At 35.6% G+C, this 17,125-nt stretch overlaps 1 long non-coding RNA gene across 1 annotated transcript; it reads left to right on the forward strand.

Annotated features, from left to right (window-relative positions):
* The first annotated feature begins 121 nt into the window (after positions 1-121).
* Positions 122-1,957, forward strand: LOC127086188 (uncharacterized). Its single transcript, XR_007789420.1, has 2 exons — positions 122-957; positions 1,028-1,957. It is a non-coding gene; the product is annotated as an uncharacterized LOC127086188 (long non-coding RNA).
* The last annotated feature ends 15,168 nt before the right edge of the window (positions 1,958-17,125 follow it).

The following is a 17,125-nucleotide window of genomic DNA, read 5'->3' on the forward strand; positions in this document are numbered from 1 at the left end:
CAAATTTTAATCCTAAAGGGAATCATGCATTTTACGACTAAAATAACAAGATAAACCCCTAAGGGGTAAAATGGTCATTTCACATGCAATATTTCAATTAGGAACACAAATTGAACTCTAATCAAAATCTAACCATAGCCTAATGTTTAATCAAATTCTAAAACTATTTCAAAATAGACTTGGATTCTAGAATCAACCTAATTCTAATCAAACCTAATTAATTCCAATTAAACTAAATTTAAGTTCCAATTATAATCTAAGAGTCATACTAAAGAAATTAAGCTAAAACCTAAAAATCCTAATTAACCCTAAAATCTAGTTAACCTAATCATGTGATTAATGGAAACTAATCCTAATTCTAAAACCTAAGTAAGCTCATTAACATGAATTAAATCAAATAATCAAGGGTGCATAACCTGGAATTAGTGGTATGCATGGCAAATGGCGGCAGGAGCCCATCCTTAGGCCCAATGGCCAATGCTGAGAGAGTTTTGAAGCTGTTCAAAAACATAAAAAAACTTCTCGGACCTGAAGCCCAACGGAGCCAGTGGTGAGATCTAAAACTGAAATGTAGGGGGTGCGAATAGAGGATGGCCTACAACAGATGGAAACTTGTTGGGCCTAAGGCCCAAACTGAGATGTCAAGCCAACAACCCGGTCCCTCTAACCTAATGAAAAAAGACAAAGCGGTAAGGAAACAAGAACTCCATGACGAACGCGGCCATGTACACATATGTGTGATTCGAAAACGAAGGCGCATCTCGGGAGTTCGTATTCGGTGGCGTCACATTCGTTGGATTTTTCGTCGAATCAACAGAAAGGAAACCATGGCTCCATGAAAACAATGAGAGAAACACATATGCATAAAAAGAACTCACCGGAGTAGGATCGTGATGTAGTGGCTTAATAGAAAGGACGTTGATAGTTGGAGTTCATAGCTTCCCTCTTCTTCCTCGCGTAAGTTCTATCTTCTTATTCGTTCTTCTATCCCTGAGTTTTTGCTTCAGTACATGGCTGTTATGTGCAGAATCTCCAAAGATAAGTGATGTTGTGCAGAGTGTGAAAATGATGATGATGGAGATGCATAGGATTTTAGGGATTGGAGAGAGATGACTGAATTTGAAGATTGAAGGATTCAAGCTCGTGAATCTCATATGTAGATTGATCCAAGCTCGTGAATCTCAAATGCAGATTGATCCAAGCTCGTGAATCTCATATGTAGATTGATCCAAGCTCGTGAATCTCAAATGCAGATTGATCCAAGCTCGTGAATCTCAAATGCAGATTGATCCAAGCTCGTGAATCTCATATGTAGATTGAAGGATCCCATTGCAGAGTGAAGGATTCCGTTGCAAAGTGAAGGATTTTGTTGGAGAGTAGGATTTTAGTTGAAGAATGAAGGTGAGTCCCTCTTATACTTCTCTGATCTTTCTTATTATGTTACTTTCTTCACCTCTTCTGTTATAGTTGTTAGGCTGGTTCAGTTAGGCTGTTAGAAGTGGTTCAGAAGTTAGTTAGAGCTAACAGAGATTAACTCTGTTAGTATGAATCAGAGCCAAAACAATTTTAGTTACTCTGTTGGTTTAGGGAGTTGTGAAAGTTTGTTAGCTGGAATTGGGAGAAAAAGTTGATTAAAACGGAAACTCCATGGCCATGGTTAAAAGTATAAACAAAGCTTGTTTGCACATGAAGTAACTTTGGATGGAACATGAAAAAAAATGGAGAATAAAGCATGAAGAGTGAGGATTATAAGGTTTAGGGTTTTAGGGAAAGTGTGTTGACTTTGGTCAAAGTTGACCAAAAAGTCAACTATTGACCAAAGTCAACCTTTGGTCAAATTTATGTTTTTTTTTGTAACTTTTGTATGGGTGATGTAAACGATATTGTATGGATTTAATGGGCCTTTGTGAATGAAACTAGTTCTTTGGATTTAATGAAATAAATTTCTCATTTTCAAGTTGTGATTTTCTTCTCCAAAAAAATACTTAAGACATAGCTTTGAGTCATGCATTATGGACATGAATGAATGGACTAGGAATGCACCATACATCAAGAATCAATGGATTAGAAATGTGTTATGAAACATGAGCCAATGAATGCATTGTGATAAAAGAATTAATAAAATCCATGAACTTGCACCATGAAACAATATGAAACATGGAGGCATGGATTAGGAATGCACCATGAATAACATGAATGGAATAAAGCCTATGACCAAATGGATCATCAAACAAAAAGCCATGTGACAATCCATAATTAAGGTATGATTAATAGAAATAACATGAATCAAACCACATGGACCAAATAGTCCCCTTTCCAAAACTAGGGTTTCATGGCACACCATATGATCTAGGTCTCTTAACCAAACACGAGGCTTCACAGACAAACTCATAACCCATGGGCCCATGATTAGGGCTTAGATAATCTAACCAACACTCACGAGCCAATCACAAGATCCTAAAGTGACATAATCAAGACTTGGAGTTTCACATTCCCTATGAACAAATGAGTATCCAAGCCATACCTTTGAGGTTTGATCCATATAGAAACCTTAGCTTTGCAAGCCAAAAGATTTGAATCTATAGTGATCAACTAATGGATGAATGATTGGTACATATGAATGAAACATGTATCCAAATGTTCTCAAGCCAAGATTTGAATGAAAATGTGAAAATGGGAGGGCAAATTTTGGGGTACAACAAAGTGTACTGATAATGTCGAAGTAATAAAAAGATCGAATCAATAGGGACTACCTCCAAGTAAGAAAAAATGTGTGCAACGTATAAAAACTAGTAAAAGGGGGGGGGGTCGAGTTTTAGTGCAAAAATTAAATAAACGAGTAAACAGAGTCAAGAAAGCGGTCAGGTTGTGTTTTAGAATCCCTAATTCCTCTATTGTTGATGTTTGATGCCTTGTATAAATTATCTTATCACTATAACCCCACGGAAAATTAACAAAATCGTTATAGAAGATCCCTCATGAAATATCTTACTAACCATTACTTGAAGCTTTCTATCCCTAGTCCGCCAACGTAAGCAGGGTTAGGCGATGTATAGAACATTAATTCCCTATGCCACTACTCGGGGTCATCTATTCTTATTCAACTAGCGTAAGTACAACAATGACCCTAGGTCCAACACATAGACTAATGGTCAGTATTCTCTATGTGCCCAAGATAAGATTTAAAGATTATCTCACATAAAAAGCATTAAGAACAATAAGCAATTGAATGACATTATAGATCAAAAGGTTTATACAAAGTCAAATCAACATAAAATCCAACAATAGTGAAATAGGTTCATCATAATACAACCTAATCTAGAGGAGCTTAGTTACTCATAGTGCAATTAATAATACCATAATTGATAGATAAAGATAACATATGTAATCCCTTGAAGTGATAGCCTCCAATGGCTTCAAATGCTCTAAAAATCACCACTCGTGCTCTCAAAATTGTGCTTTACTCTCTCCAAATTGTAACCCTTGTGAAAGTGCATAAAATCCCCTTTTATTGGCATCAGAATGGACCAGAATGTGTCATAAAAGCACCAAAAAAGTGATTATCGCCTGTGTGATTCCTTGCATCGTGCGTACGATGCAGCTTTAATGACCATACCACGCACGCGATGATGTGTGATGGTGCATATGATTATTTCTGAAGCTGCATCCTTTTTTCCTCATTTTTCATTGAAATTTTAACGAAGTCCTCAAGTTTTACACTTATATATTTTTTCCTTATTCTTTGGTCATTCTTCTTCATTTTATCTCAACTTTCCCTTGTTTTGCTCCGATTCTTCGACTAAATTTATGCAATGAAAGACTGTCAACACTTGGTAACTCGCCTGTCTCATAGCATAGTTAGAAACAAGCAAGTGTAAGATTATGCATGAAAGAGGTAGAATACATTGTTGCAGGTAGTTGTTATGTATAAATTATCTGGATAAAAAACCAACTAATTGATTACAGAGTTGATCTTGAAGCTATTCTGATAAAATACGACAAGATTAGCTCCATAAACCTCATGAAAAAATTTGGTACTTCACTCTATGACTGAACACATTTAGGTTACACACCATTTCATTAGAGATCATATCAAAAAAGGGGATTGTGTAATTGACCATGTATCTTCATCTAATCAACTAGAAGAAATTTTTTCTAAACCTCTTCTTAAGGACATTTTCTTTTTTATAAGAACTAAAATAAGAATAATAAATTAATCATGCATGGATTAAAATATGCTAGATGTCTATTCTCCTCACTCTTCTTCTAATTATTCCATTTCTCTATGTGTTTTATATGATCTATGTGTTTGCTTTAATTTATCTTCCGCCTTTTTTATTATGCCAAAGGGGGAAAGTATAATATCAAAGAGAGTGGGGTATACTCTCTATATTTATAAGAGGGAGTTTAAAAACTCAAATTATTCATCTATGCTTGTCTATTTTTCCACCTCCTTGAGAGATGTGTTGTTACCATTAAAAAGACGGAATAATGTAAAAGTATATGCTTGGATGTACACTTATCTCTAGATGATCTTGGTGGCAGAATATCCTAGAGTGCTTTATAATGATAATACCTAATGTCGAGCGACTTTCAGTGGAGTCCCTAAGTATCTCTAATAAAGAAGCCTCTAATAATGGTGTCTATTAAGAAGATTTATCAAGCCTCATCGGTTATAAGAACTCATGTCCCATATGAAGTTCTAAATCAATGATGAATCAACCAAAGGATCTTGAAGCTTCAAAGTTGTAAAAGAGAGGAAGTGTGAAAGCTTGTTTGTTCATGTGTTTGAGTTATCAGTATATTGTAAAAGTATAAGAGTATCTCCAAATATATTAAGGAAACTGTAACACATATTGAATTTTTTTTAAAGCTTTTCCTTATATAAGATCACCTAAAAGTATTTTATGCAAACACCTAATTGGTTACTAGCCTGGTTATATCTATATGAGTTATTTGTACACTTGATAATCTACTAACACACTAGGGATAACCGATTCACTCTTTTGTAAAGCCTCTTAATCGTTTAACTAAGCTTATGATTGATCAATATTGGTAGATTTGAAAACCTTCCATATTTGGTCAATCTAATCGATTAACCTCAAGCCCTAATTAATTAGATGGCTTAAAAACCCATGAATTCTATTCCTTTTTTAGACATGTTTTATCCTACAAAAAGAGAGCTTTTTCTTATTTCAAATTATACCATAATTTGTTTTGAATTTCTTTTTTTCTCACTTTTTACTATTTTTATATTATTTCACTAATGTTGCCTTAGTGTCTTGTCAGGAGAAAATACTTGTGAGAGTTTGGTTGTACTAATGTCTGTGCTTAAGTTTTATTGGTTAAGAGTGTGATTATCTTGTTTAATAGCTTTGTTTGGTTCATGAGATTATCCTGGTAAAATCTCTGTTTGGTTTTTGATATTATTCTAATAAAATCTCTATTTGATTCTTGAGATTAGCCAGTCAAAATCTCTTCCTTGTTTGTGAACTCATCCGTTAAAAGCTTTGTTTGGTTTGAGGATTAGTCTCTGTAAATATATCACATGTTGTAAAAAGGTTGGTGGACATTTTTTTAAAATCTCTAGACATTTTATTAGTGGAACTCTCAAGAAGAATTTTTTGGGGACATGAGTAGGCTACGTGATTAGGATGAACCTATATAAATCCAGGTGTAATTTCTCTATCTCTATCTCTTTACTATATTTCATTTAGTTTTTCATCTTCCCTAAATATTTCTTTTATTCTTAGGCTGCTTTATCTTTGTTTATCAGTTGAACTAACATAAACTGATATTAAGAAGGAAAAAAATTAAAATATTAATCATGATTTCTGAACCTCACAATTCACCTATTTTCTCTTATATTTGGAATCACTTGTTTAACATGTATTCAATTCCTGATATTTAGAAAGCATTGATAACAAAATACACAAAAATATATCATCTTGACATCAAGAATAAAACTTATAATTTTGTAACATATGGCTAAATTCTTAATGAATTACGCTATTCTCAATTTTTTTTATTATCTTTGGTTAAAATTATGATTTATTTTTTATAAATATTTACAATTTTAATAAAATATTAAAGTTTATATTCTCATCCCGTTTTTGTAATTTTTTTTCTTCTAATTCTTTAATAAAGGATAAAAACCATAAATTATTTTATAGTTTATATTTCTCATACAAAATTAACTAAATTACTTAGTTTGTGTAAAATGATCAAAACATTATACAATTTACAATATATATATATATATATATATATATATATATATATATATATATATATATATATATATATATATATATATATATATATATATATATATATATATATATATATATATATATATATATATATATATATATATATATATATATATATATTAAAATTAACCAAACAAGACACAATTTATTGGAAAATTTACTCCAATATAAGCAAATATAAGGCTTATAAGCCTGCATTTTATACCAAATCTCAAAATATATTTTTTCTATTTTTTGTGGGATTTGCACTCGAAAGATTAGCCTTCATCGACTCTAACTTGTAAAATAATTGTACCAATTTTCTCGTCTATCAAAAAAAGAAGTAGGTGCATGAGATAGATTAGTTGATATGATTGAATTGTTTTTCAATGAGTCAAAACAGTATAGTCATAAGGGATATATAAAAGTTACAATGTAACATAAACTTTTATTTATTTTACATTAAATACGCAGGACCATTGGTCGAGAGTAATTTTAGACACCAAACTTATATATTATTTATTTTCTCAATAGCCTCCCTCAAACGGAACATTATAGATATGTATCATGTTAAATTTTCGATATAAATGAGTTGAGTTTTGGATGGGTGAAAAAATCGGCTAATTATTCTTATGAAAAAATTCATATAAGTCTAAGAGCAACATTTTGAACCTTCTCCCTTACTGATGACAATTACTTCAATGGGTGTAGGTCTCTCATGGAACATAAGATTGGAAGTAATATGAAAATCATTTTGGCTATTATAGTATAACTCAAATTGTCGTGTGTGTTGAATTGTAATTCCTTGTGTCGAAGCAGGTTGCTCGACAGAAGGAATGAAGTGTCGAACCACCTAGTGTGTTGAGTTGTATTAGTTGTCGAAGCGTCGAAGCATGTTGCTTCACACAGGATTTCGACTTAGGTCTAATTTTAATAGTGTTAACTATTTTGGGCTTTTAAAGTTTTGGGTCTTGGCTTGCGATCGCGACTTTGGTAAGTCTATGTGAATCGTGACTGCTAGTGCACAATCCTATCACGTAGTTTTAAAGATTATCGAACCCACAAGGACTAATAGTCGAACGTATCGTAGTCTAATGTTACTATGTAAATCTAAGGCGAGTGATTGTTCTAAGATTGGAGGGATGAAGAGAAACAACTATAAAATAGAATAAAGATAAAGATATAAGATAAAGGGGATATCGGTATGTAATACATCAAATCTCGGGAATTCGATAGATAGTTGGTGTAATTTTATTGGTTAAAATATTCTTCAGTAGAAATTATTTATAGAAAGGACTTAGTCTCACACTCTCATTTTTATTGACTCTGACCATACTCCTAAACCAGAATGTTTGGCTCTCGCGGTCTCATTTTAAAATTAAAAGTATTTTTTGATTATAGATAAAGTCTAATTAATCCTAAAACGCTCTCGCTGTGTCTAGGATCAATACCTAGTTTCAGCTATCTGGTTAAAATCTCAAACTATCATTCTTGTTGACCGTAACCTTATTTGTTTTGTACTCTCGTACGAAAAACAATTTAATTAAAATAAGAAACTAAAACCGGAAAAATAAATTTTATAAAAACTAACACCAATTATTTATTGAATTCCGTCGTTTCGACGGTCTTTACATACCGATACCTAAGGGTTTAGCCGGACATAGATCTGGTAACTGACATGGCAATTGGGGAATTAAACATACAATAAGGCATAAATAAATAAAACAGTAATCAATAATAAACTTGAATTGCAATTTAAGAACTGCAATTGAATCTTGAATCTTCGATTAAATAATTCTGGCAGGCTTTGGCAATGAATACCCCTTACAATTGAATCCCAAATGCGTAAAAATAATAAACCGTATTAGTCCCCGATGTGGAGAAACTATCACTTTTACAATGGTAAGAAACTGCCTAGAAAACTAAAAGAAAAAAATAGTGCTGAATAAATTTAATCATGAACTTGAAAATTGGAAGAAGAGAGATCCCGTGCGAGTCTGAGAGGTCTTTTTTTATATCCTTTCCATATTCCTCATTTGTAGCAAAAGTTAGTGGAAACCATGGCTAAAAGAGTTGAGGAAAAGTAGGAAGACTAAGTTGTGACAGTTGCCACAACACTAGTTCCATGATGAGTGGCGAGCGCCACTCTTTTTGCAACTGCCTACCACTTTTCAAGGGTTGGTGGCGGGCGCCACCTCCCTCTTGGTCCAATGTGGCGGGCGCCACACTCTTTGGATAATGGGAGCCACAAGCCCATTTGCTTTGGTGGCCCATTATCCCTTTGAAAACCTCATTTTCTTCTCTTTTCTTGTCTTTTTCTTTCCTTTTTTCTATTTTTCATTTTTCTTGCGGTAAACCTTTTAATCGAAAATAAAATAATAATAAAATCCCAACAAGAAAATAAAATAAAAAAAATTTCAGTAAATAGGTAACACTATAATAAATCAGCCATTACGGCGACTGCTGGTAGGAGGAGCGAACGAGTAGAAGTGCTGGTAAATGTGATCCAGGCGGAGGGTGCTCAGCTCGCCTCTCAGATTGGCGACATATGTCTGAACAACTTCGATGGCAGCAACATGATCGGTGAGAGGTGCAACAAGTATAACTGGGACATGTGATTCAGCATCATAGAGATAATTGTCATGGTGATCATGGATTTGGGGTGGTGGTCCATCCAAATCATAGAGCCAGTTGTTCCTATCATGTACACTCGTCCTAGGGTCTGGCAGGGTAAACAAGTGTACTGGTTGGTTGTTAATGAGGAATTCAAATACATTCAGGCATAGGTTCCTAATGATACCGGTGTTGAAGCAAAAGTCAATATTCATTGGTCGTATTCCACCTAAAGGGGTGAGCCTGATAAGTGGTTGTCTCAGTTCGATGGCATTTGCTATCATGGTCACTAAGCCTCCCACTAAAATTGGTTCATAGTCCTCTTGTGCCATACGGTACAGATTAGCTATCATAAATGTAGCAGCGTTAACAGGTCGGGCCTGTGATACACAGTATATTATGAAGAGTTCATCTTTGGACACAAAGGTTCTGTTCTGTTCCTTTCCAAACAAGGTGTGAGCTAGGATCTTATGAAAGTAACGAATGGCAGAGTTATGGATGTTCTCTGATTGCATAAGGTCTGGCTCGGGATGGTTGTTTCCAATGATGCTACCCCAAAAAAGGTCTAATTGATTATCCATAAGTATGTCTTCCCGGGTAATGGTAAAGGTTTCAGGGCCATTAGGACATCCTAGGAGTTCAGCCATTTCTCTGTGGGTGTAGCGGTAGTCTTTGTCAAACAACCTAAAGGTGATTAGGCCTTTGTTAAATGACATACCATGATTTGGCAGGTACACTAGGGAGCTTAGGAATTCTAGAGTCAACCTAGTGATGGAACTAAATTTCCTCTTGATAACAAAGTTGTCCCAGCCTAGTTGGTTAATTAGGAACATAACACTTGTCTATTATACCTAATTTGGTCATGGTGTATTCATCTGTGTATAAGGTTATTGTCATTTCCCTCTGAAATAGAGTCTCAAAACATCTCCTTTGAGCTCTGACTCTGAAGACTATATCCATGTAATCTACTCGTTGCATTGTGATAGTCAATAGCTAGATAAAATCAAGTAGAATATAACATTAAGTTAGTAATGGTCAATAATACAGAAATTTACCGATTAACTTTATGAAAATAAATAAAGAAGAAAACAAAGAAATGAAAATTAAGAAGTAGTAATAATTATAAATTTATGATGAAATTAAATAGTTAAAGACAGAGTGTGGGTTGTCTCCCACCAAGCGCTTTATTTATTGTCGTTCGCTCGACAGAAATAGGATAGGTGCTATTCTTTCGAATGAGCGTGAGGCTCTGCAAGCTTAAGATTTGAAATGAAATCATTGTTATCACTGTTGTGGTAATGTTTCAACCGTTGGTCATTTACTATGAATGGTTCGCTTGTTTTTCCTTTTATCTCTATTGCTCTATTTGGAAAGGTATTGGTAATTTCGAATGGACCAGACCATCTAGAACGAAGTTTTCCGGGAAAGAGTCTGAGGCGGGAGTTAAATAGGAGTACTTTGTTGCCTTCTTTAAACTCTTTCCTTAATATGCGATTGTCGTGCCATTTTTTTGTTCTTTCTTTATAGATTCAGGCATTCTCATACGCATCTAGTCTAAGTTCTTCTAGTTCATGGATGTCTAATATTCTTTTTTCGCTTGCGGCAGTATAATTGAGATTAAGGGTCTTAATGGCTCAATAAGCTTTATGTTCTAATTCTACCGGCAGATGACATGATTTTCCATAAACTAACTTAAAAGGTATGGTTCCTATAGGGGTCTTATAAGCTGTCCTATATGCCCACAGGGCTTTTGGTTATTTTGAGGACCAATCTTTCCTAGAGGCGGCAACTGTCTTTTCTAAGATTTGTTTAATTTCTCGGTTCGAGACTTCTACTTGCCCACTCGTCTGTGGGTGGTAGGGTGTTTCTACATGGTGCCGAACTCCATATTTCAGTAATAACTTTTCAAAAATCCTTGAAATAAAATGGGAGCCACCATCACTGATGACAAGTCTCGGTACTCCGAATCTAGGGAAGATTATTCGTTTAAAGAGTCTAATTACCACTCGTGTGTCATTAGTTGGAGAGGTTATGGCCTCAATCCATTTTGATACGTAATCGATCGCAACAAGGATATACTTGTTACCAAAAGAAGATGGGAGAGGTCCCATAAAATCGATTCCCCAAACATCGAAGACTTCTACTTCCAAAATGCCTTTAAGCGGCATCTCGTCGCGTCTAGATATGTTGCCAATATGTTGGCACCGGTCGCAATTTGTGATCGCGATGTGGACATCTTTCTACAGAGTGGGCCAAAAGAGGCCGACTTGCAAGATCTTAGCGCAAGTCTTCGAGGTGCTTGCATGTTGTCGCAACCTAAAAAAAGCTGCGAAAAGAAACAACCGACGAAAAGGAAAGAAACAGAAGAGTCGCCACCGTTCGTTATTTATCCCAAAGGAGGGAAAGGAAACGATCAAAGAAAACCTGAAGAGAAAGGAAAAGACAAGGTCTCGCAACCAAATCTTGGGTTCGAGAGTCGATTATGCGAAGGGAAGGTATTAGCACCCCTACGCATCCGTAGTACTCTACGGGATCCACTCTTGTTGTTCTCGTCTAAAGGGTGTAGGTATATCTAATGTACTATTTGATAAGGAAAGGTCAAAAGGAAATGACTCGCACGGATATGCATCCACTGCATACGTATCTCATCTGAATATGAGAATCAGAGTCTTCGTAGCTCGGCTACCTATGGGTGAAAAAGAAGTGTGCTCGCGAAGACATCGTGTCTTATGCCTACGTATCTCATCTGGAATGAGAATCAGAGCAAAACGTAGTTCAGCTAACTACGGGTTAAGGGTCTCGATTGCAACTAGGGCAAGAGAAAGGGAAGGTCTCGATCGCAACGAGGGCGAGAGAAAAGAATCGCAACAAGGGCGAAAGTAGACAAGGATTAGTTGTTAGTCGTCAGTCAAAAACTCGGCAAGACATCACATCTCGTGCCTACGTATCTCATCTGAATATGAGAATCAGAGTTGTCGTAGTTTGACTAACTAGGGGTTAAGGATTGCCATCTGAACATGGACTTACAAAGGAGGACACCAGCTATGTCAAAGGAGAGTGGGCAATGTGTTCACGTCCTAGCAGTTGGTGTCGCAGCTCACTGAATCGAGTCTTAGGCAGTTACCTCTTTCCAATAGAACAGACTGACATGCCACAAGATCGGAGACGCACGGAAGGTCTAAAAGTGGGGAAGCTCCGCCCTAGAGTTGTCATGCAATGTGGACCTATGTGTTAGGATTTACAAATGGGAACATCTACCTGATGTTAGCATGCAAAGAATAAGGGAATTCTACCTATGTTATCATACAAAGGGTTCTACCTAATGGGTGTTACCTAAACGGAACAAGAGTCGACGGATGGAGCAAGGAGAGGAACCATGGGTAAGGGTATATGGCAATGCCTGAAACAATCGACTTACAAGAGGTAGATGGCGATGCATGAAGCAATCGACTTACAAGAGAAAGGGCGATGCCTGAAGCAATCGACTTACAAAAGGATGGATGGATACGTGCTGGTTCTATTAAGTTTTGAAAATGATTACTCGACGTTGGATCGAGCGTTTGATCTTATTTTAAAATGATTATCGGATGTTCGTTTTAATTCTTGTATTAACAGATGAATAAAGAATGAAAGAATAAATATTATACACTTCATGGGAGAGGGGTACATTTGTTATGAATGGGAATTGTTCATGGCAATCAAACAAATAAGAATAATATGCCTCATACATCATACAAGTAGGCAACAATTATCAATCAATAACATGAATAAACAAGTATATGATCAAATCAGAGAATCAAGGAATGAAATAATGAAGCATTAGATAATGCATGATAAGTATAAACATGTTAAGCAATCAAACAATAGAAGCATGGATGAAAGAAACAAGTGTAACAAGTATAAGATGAATCAGACAGATGAAACTATGCACACAAAGGATCAATGAATAATTTAATCGGGAAATGATGCAAGGATCAAATAAAATCAAGATGAAAGACCTCTAATACATGGCATATGAGATGAACAAGGGAGGATCAAAAGATCTCTTCAATTTCGCTAAGCAATCCCTATGTCAAACATCAATCATAGAAAAGTCAACTGAAAAGTCAAGTCAACTTAAAAAATATGGAATAAATAGTAAATTAATTAAGAAAATTATGAAAAATTAAACTAAGTTAGGTGGGGTCAGGACATCATCATCCCCCAAAAAGATTTCAAAAATAATGAAAATTAGTGTATAAATAAATTGACATAAAACAGAAGTCAAATGAAAAGTCAACCAAACAAACTAGGTCAAAAACAAATCCAAAATAAATTGAAAATGGGAAATAAAATTCCAAAAAAAAGTCAGGTTGACCATGAGACATTGGTCAACCTTCATCCCAAAAATCAAGAACTAAAAATAATTCTAAGTCATGAAAATAAAATTAAAAAAAAAAGTGTGTTAAAATGATCCACTTGAAATAAATAATTAAAATAAAATATTAACATTAAACAAATATGAAAATAAAAAATTAAATAAAATTAAATAAAACATTAAGAAATGTGAAAAGTATTTTTTGGTATTTTTATGAATAAATAAAATATTTTTATTAATTAAAAAACAAAGCAGAAAATAAAAATGTGAATTAAAAAATGAAAATAGAAAATAAGTGTGACTAAAGGATCATGGGCCATGAATGGAGGGTGGGAATAGCAGTAGCGCGCCAGGCCCAGTCCAACATGAATAAGTCAGCGTGTGACATTAAATTAAAGTAACGTTTTATTATTAAAATTCATGTGAACATACATATCAATTGGTCAGCCTCACTAAAGCGCTACAGGACAAAAAGGAAACCGGTGGCCAGGATTAAAAGGTGAGCGCGTGATCTAATGGTCTCTATGACGACACGTGGTCGTCTTCTCCACTAAAGCAAAAGCCCTAGCGCCATGCATGAAGGGATACGTAAAAACGGAGATGATTTCTTCCATCTTCCACACAACAATGCTCACGCTATGGTTCACCAAATGGTACGAAGTAAAAAGCAAAGTTCAAGTATGCAATGAGTAGAACAACATGGTATTTTATTTCATTGAAAATAATGGCTTGAACATAAAGAAAAGTGGACAGCAAGATGACACCATGAGCACGGCATGAACAGAAAACAACATCACACATTCAAACTTAATGGTAATGCCTCATGTTGACGGCTTCATAAACAAACATGACATAGTATTAACATGGAACAACATAAAGTAAGCATGTAAACATGATGAACAAGCATGGTAAGCATAGAAAAACAACAATAAACAAGCATGAATATGGCCATGGAAGAGAGTGATAGAATGCTTACCTAGTGGAAATCAGTCCACTGCTTCTTGGTAATGGAGGAATGGAAGAAGAAAGGAGCTGCTCTTGGTGCTTCAATGCTTTAGCTTGAGAAATGGAAAATGAAATGAAAACGAGCCTTGCCAACTTGCCTTTGCTTGCTTTGCTCGAAAGTTTTGCAGCCTCCCTTCAGATTAGGGTTTCAATGCTTTAAGTATGATGGATCTAACATTCTTAATGGGCTGAAATGTTTGGTTTTGGTTATGTGCACTATGATACAAAAGGTAAGGTGGTGAAAGTAAGCTTCTAATTTTGGCAAAACTTAAGTTAGTGTAAACAAAAGTACATGGCCAAATGAGGTAAAGAATGTGGGATGGTCATTTGTGCAACATGACTTGGCTGTCTTGGCATGGCAAGGAAACAATCCAACATGGTGACTTTGAGACTTTGTATCTTGATGAGCACATGACCAAATGGCAAGGCAATGCAAACAGTAGGAAGAGTTCATGGAGCTTAACATTTTTCATGTTGGGAACAAATGGAAATTATGAATGGAAGAATGTGAAAAGTGGCCTTAAAGTTCAGGTTTCATCATGCCAAAAGGTTGGGCCAGTTTGGCCTAACATGCTGCCTAGAAATTCAGTTCATGATGCCAACTTTAGATGAGTGCATCTCTCAAACTATGGATCCAAATGAGATGATTCCAAAAGGATATGAAAGAGGAAATGCAAAGGTACAATTGTTATGAAGAAAGTATTTTCAAAAGATGCCTTGAAAGGCAAGAAATCTGGCCAAGAAGTCTTGACAAATTTTGTAGATTTTGGACTTAGAAATTTTCTAAGTGTCATAAAATAATGTCTCACTTTGACCAAGCATAACTTTCTCAATATTGATCCAAATGGGGAAAACTTTATATCTCTAGAAAGCTTGGAACAAGAGGAACAACTTTCATGTTAGAGAAGTTTTCAAATGGAGCTTTCATCTTGATGGAAAATAGGCTTAAAGTGGGTGCAACAATCATGAAAACTTGCCCTAAATGGAAAGTCAACCATTTCCAAATTAAGTAATTTTTTCAATTCCTGATTAAATGATGAATCCATGATCCAACCTTGATAAAATTTCATATGTAGGCTCCCTTAGGCATGAATTTTGAGATTCCACTCTTAAAATGTCAGGAGTTGACTTTTCTGGCCCCATAGTTGACTTTTCCCAAACTGTCTGATTCCCGATTCCATTGATCAATTGAAGCACTTCTAGCTCAAATAAAGAGCTGATTTTTTATGTAGACCCTTATAGACATATGGAGGGTCATGGAAAAGAGTTTCACCCAAGGAATCAGAAATAAACCGATTTTATACCAAACCCTAGTTTTAGGGCACAATGATCAAGAACTGATTGCACTGATTGCCAATGGATCTTTCTGAGATAATTGTGAATCTCCTTAGGCCAAGATGCCTCTCTAATCATGACATGGATGAGCTCCTCTACTTCCAATCAAACATTGCCTGTTGCAGGTAGCCATGAAACCCTAATTTCCGATTAAATCCAGATGCACACTCTAGGAGCTCTGAATCCTCCATTGATGAACTGTAGACCACAATAGGATACCTGGACCACCTTGAGATCCTTGAGACTTGTATACTTGGAAAATGAAGTTCAATTCCCAATCATGCTTTGTTTGGGCTCCTTCTGTTAAGGAGTGATCAATCAGAACCTGATTTCCCAAGTCACTAATGCAGTATGCAATGAGCATGACCTAGTATGATGCTAATGAAATGTGAAACATAATCCCCAAGCTTCCAAGAAAATGAAGGGTAAATTTTGGGGTATTACACATGTCCTCCATAGGGAGCAAAATGACAGTGGAAATTACGTTTTCTACCTCATCTTTTGGGACACGTCGACAGAAAATGCCGTCGGCGCCTTTTTTGAAAAGTAGAGGCTCATCCCGATAGTGTTTAAGATCATGGAAGAATTTTTTCTTTTGTTGGTAGGTCAAGTCTGGCGGAAGAACCCCAGCTGCTAAGTAGTTGACGAAGTCAGTGTATCATGGTAGTGTAGGTTGGGTGTAAATTGCTTCCACTACCTCGTTTTTTTTGGTATCCTTATGGGTTAACGCATCTTTAGTTGTATTGCTTTCCAATTGGGCTATGAGTATTTCGTACGAAAAATCATCGTTTATAGGCACTCGTTTAGGTTCAATACCTTCCATTCTTGACATGTGATCGACCACGATGTTTTACGTGCCTCTTTTATCCTTGATTTCTAGGTCGAACTCTTGTAATAGTAAGATCCACCTTAAGAGTCTTGGTTTGGCATCTTTTTTGTTTAACAAGTATCTAATTGCAGCATGATCGGTATAGATAATTATCTTTGCTCCTACTAGGTAGGAACGGAATTTGTCCAGAGCGAACACTACGGTTAAAAGTTCCTTTTCTGTGGTGGCATAGTTCATCTGTGCAGGGTCTAAGGTTTTACTTGCATAGTATATTGCATGAAGTTTCTTGTCCCTTCTTTGTCCTAAGATTGCACCTACAACATAATCACTAGCATCACACATGATTTCAAAAGGTAATTTCCAATAAGGTGGTTGCATGATAGGTGCGGTAATAAGAGCTGTTTTCAGTTGTTCAAACGCTGCTAGGAATTTATCGTCAAAGATGAATTCAGCGTCTTTCATCAATAGACCAGTCAGTGGTTTTGTGATTTTTGAGAAATCTTTAATGAATCGCTGGTAGAAACCGGCATGTCCTAAAAAGCTTTGTATTTCTCTTACGGTTTTTGGAGGCTGGAGGTTTTCTATAACTTCTATTTTTGCCTTGTCGACTTCAATCCCCTTGTTAGATACTATGTGTCCGAGCACGATTCCTTGTCGGATCATGAAATGATATTTTTCCCAGTTTAGCACTAGGTTTACTTTTATGCATCTTTTTAGTACCATTTCAAGATTCGA

The sequence above is a fragment of the Lathyrus oleraceus genome, chromosome 5 (assembly GCF_024323335.1).
Source record: "Lathyrus oleraceus cultivar Zhongwan6 chromosome 5, CAAS_Psat_ZW6_1.0, whole genome shotgun sequence".
Lineage (NCBI taxonomy): Eukaryota > Viridiplantae > Streptophyta > Magnoliopsida > Fabales > Fabaceae > Lathyrus > Lathyrus oleraceus.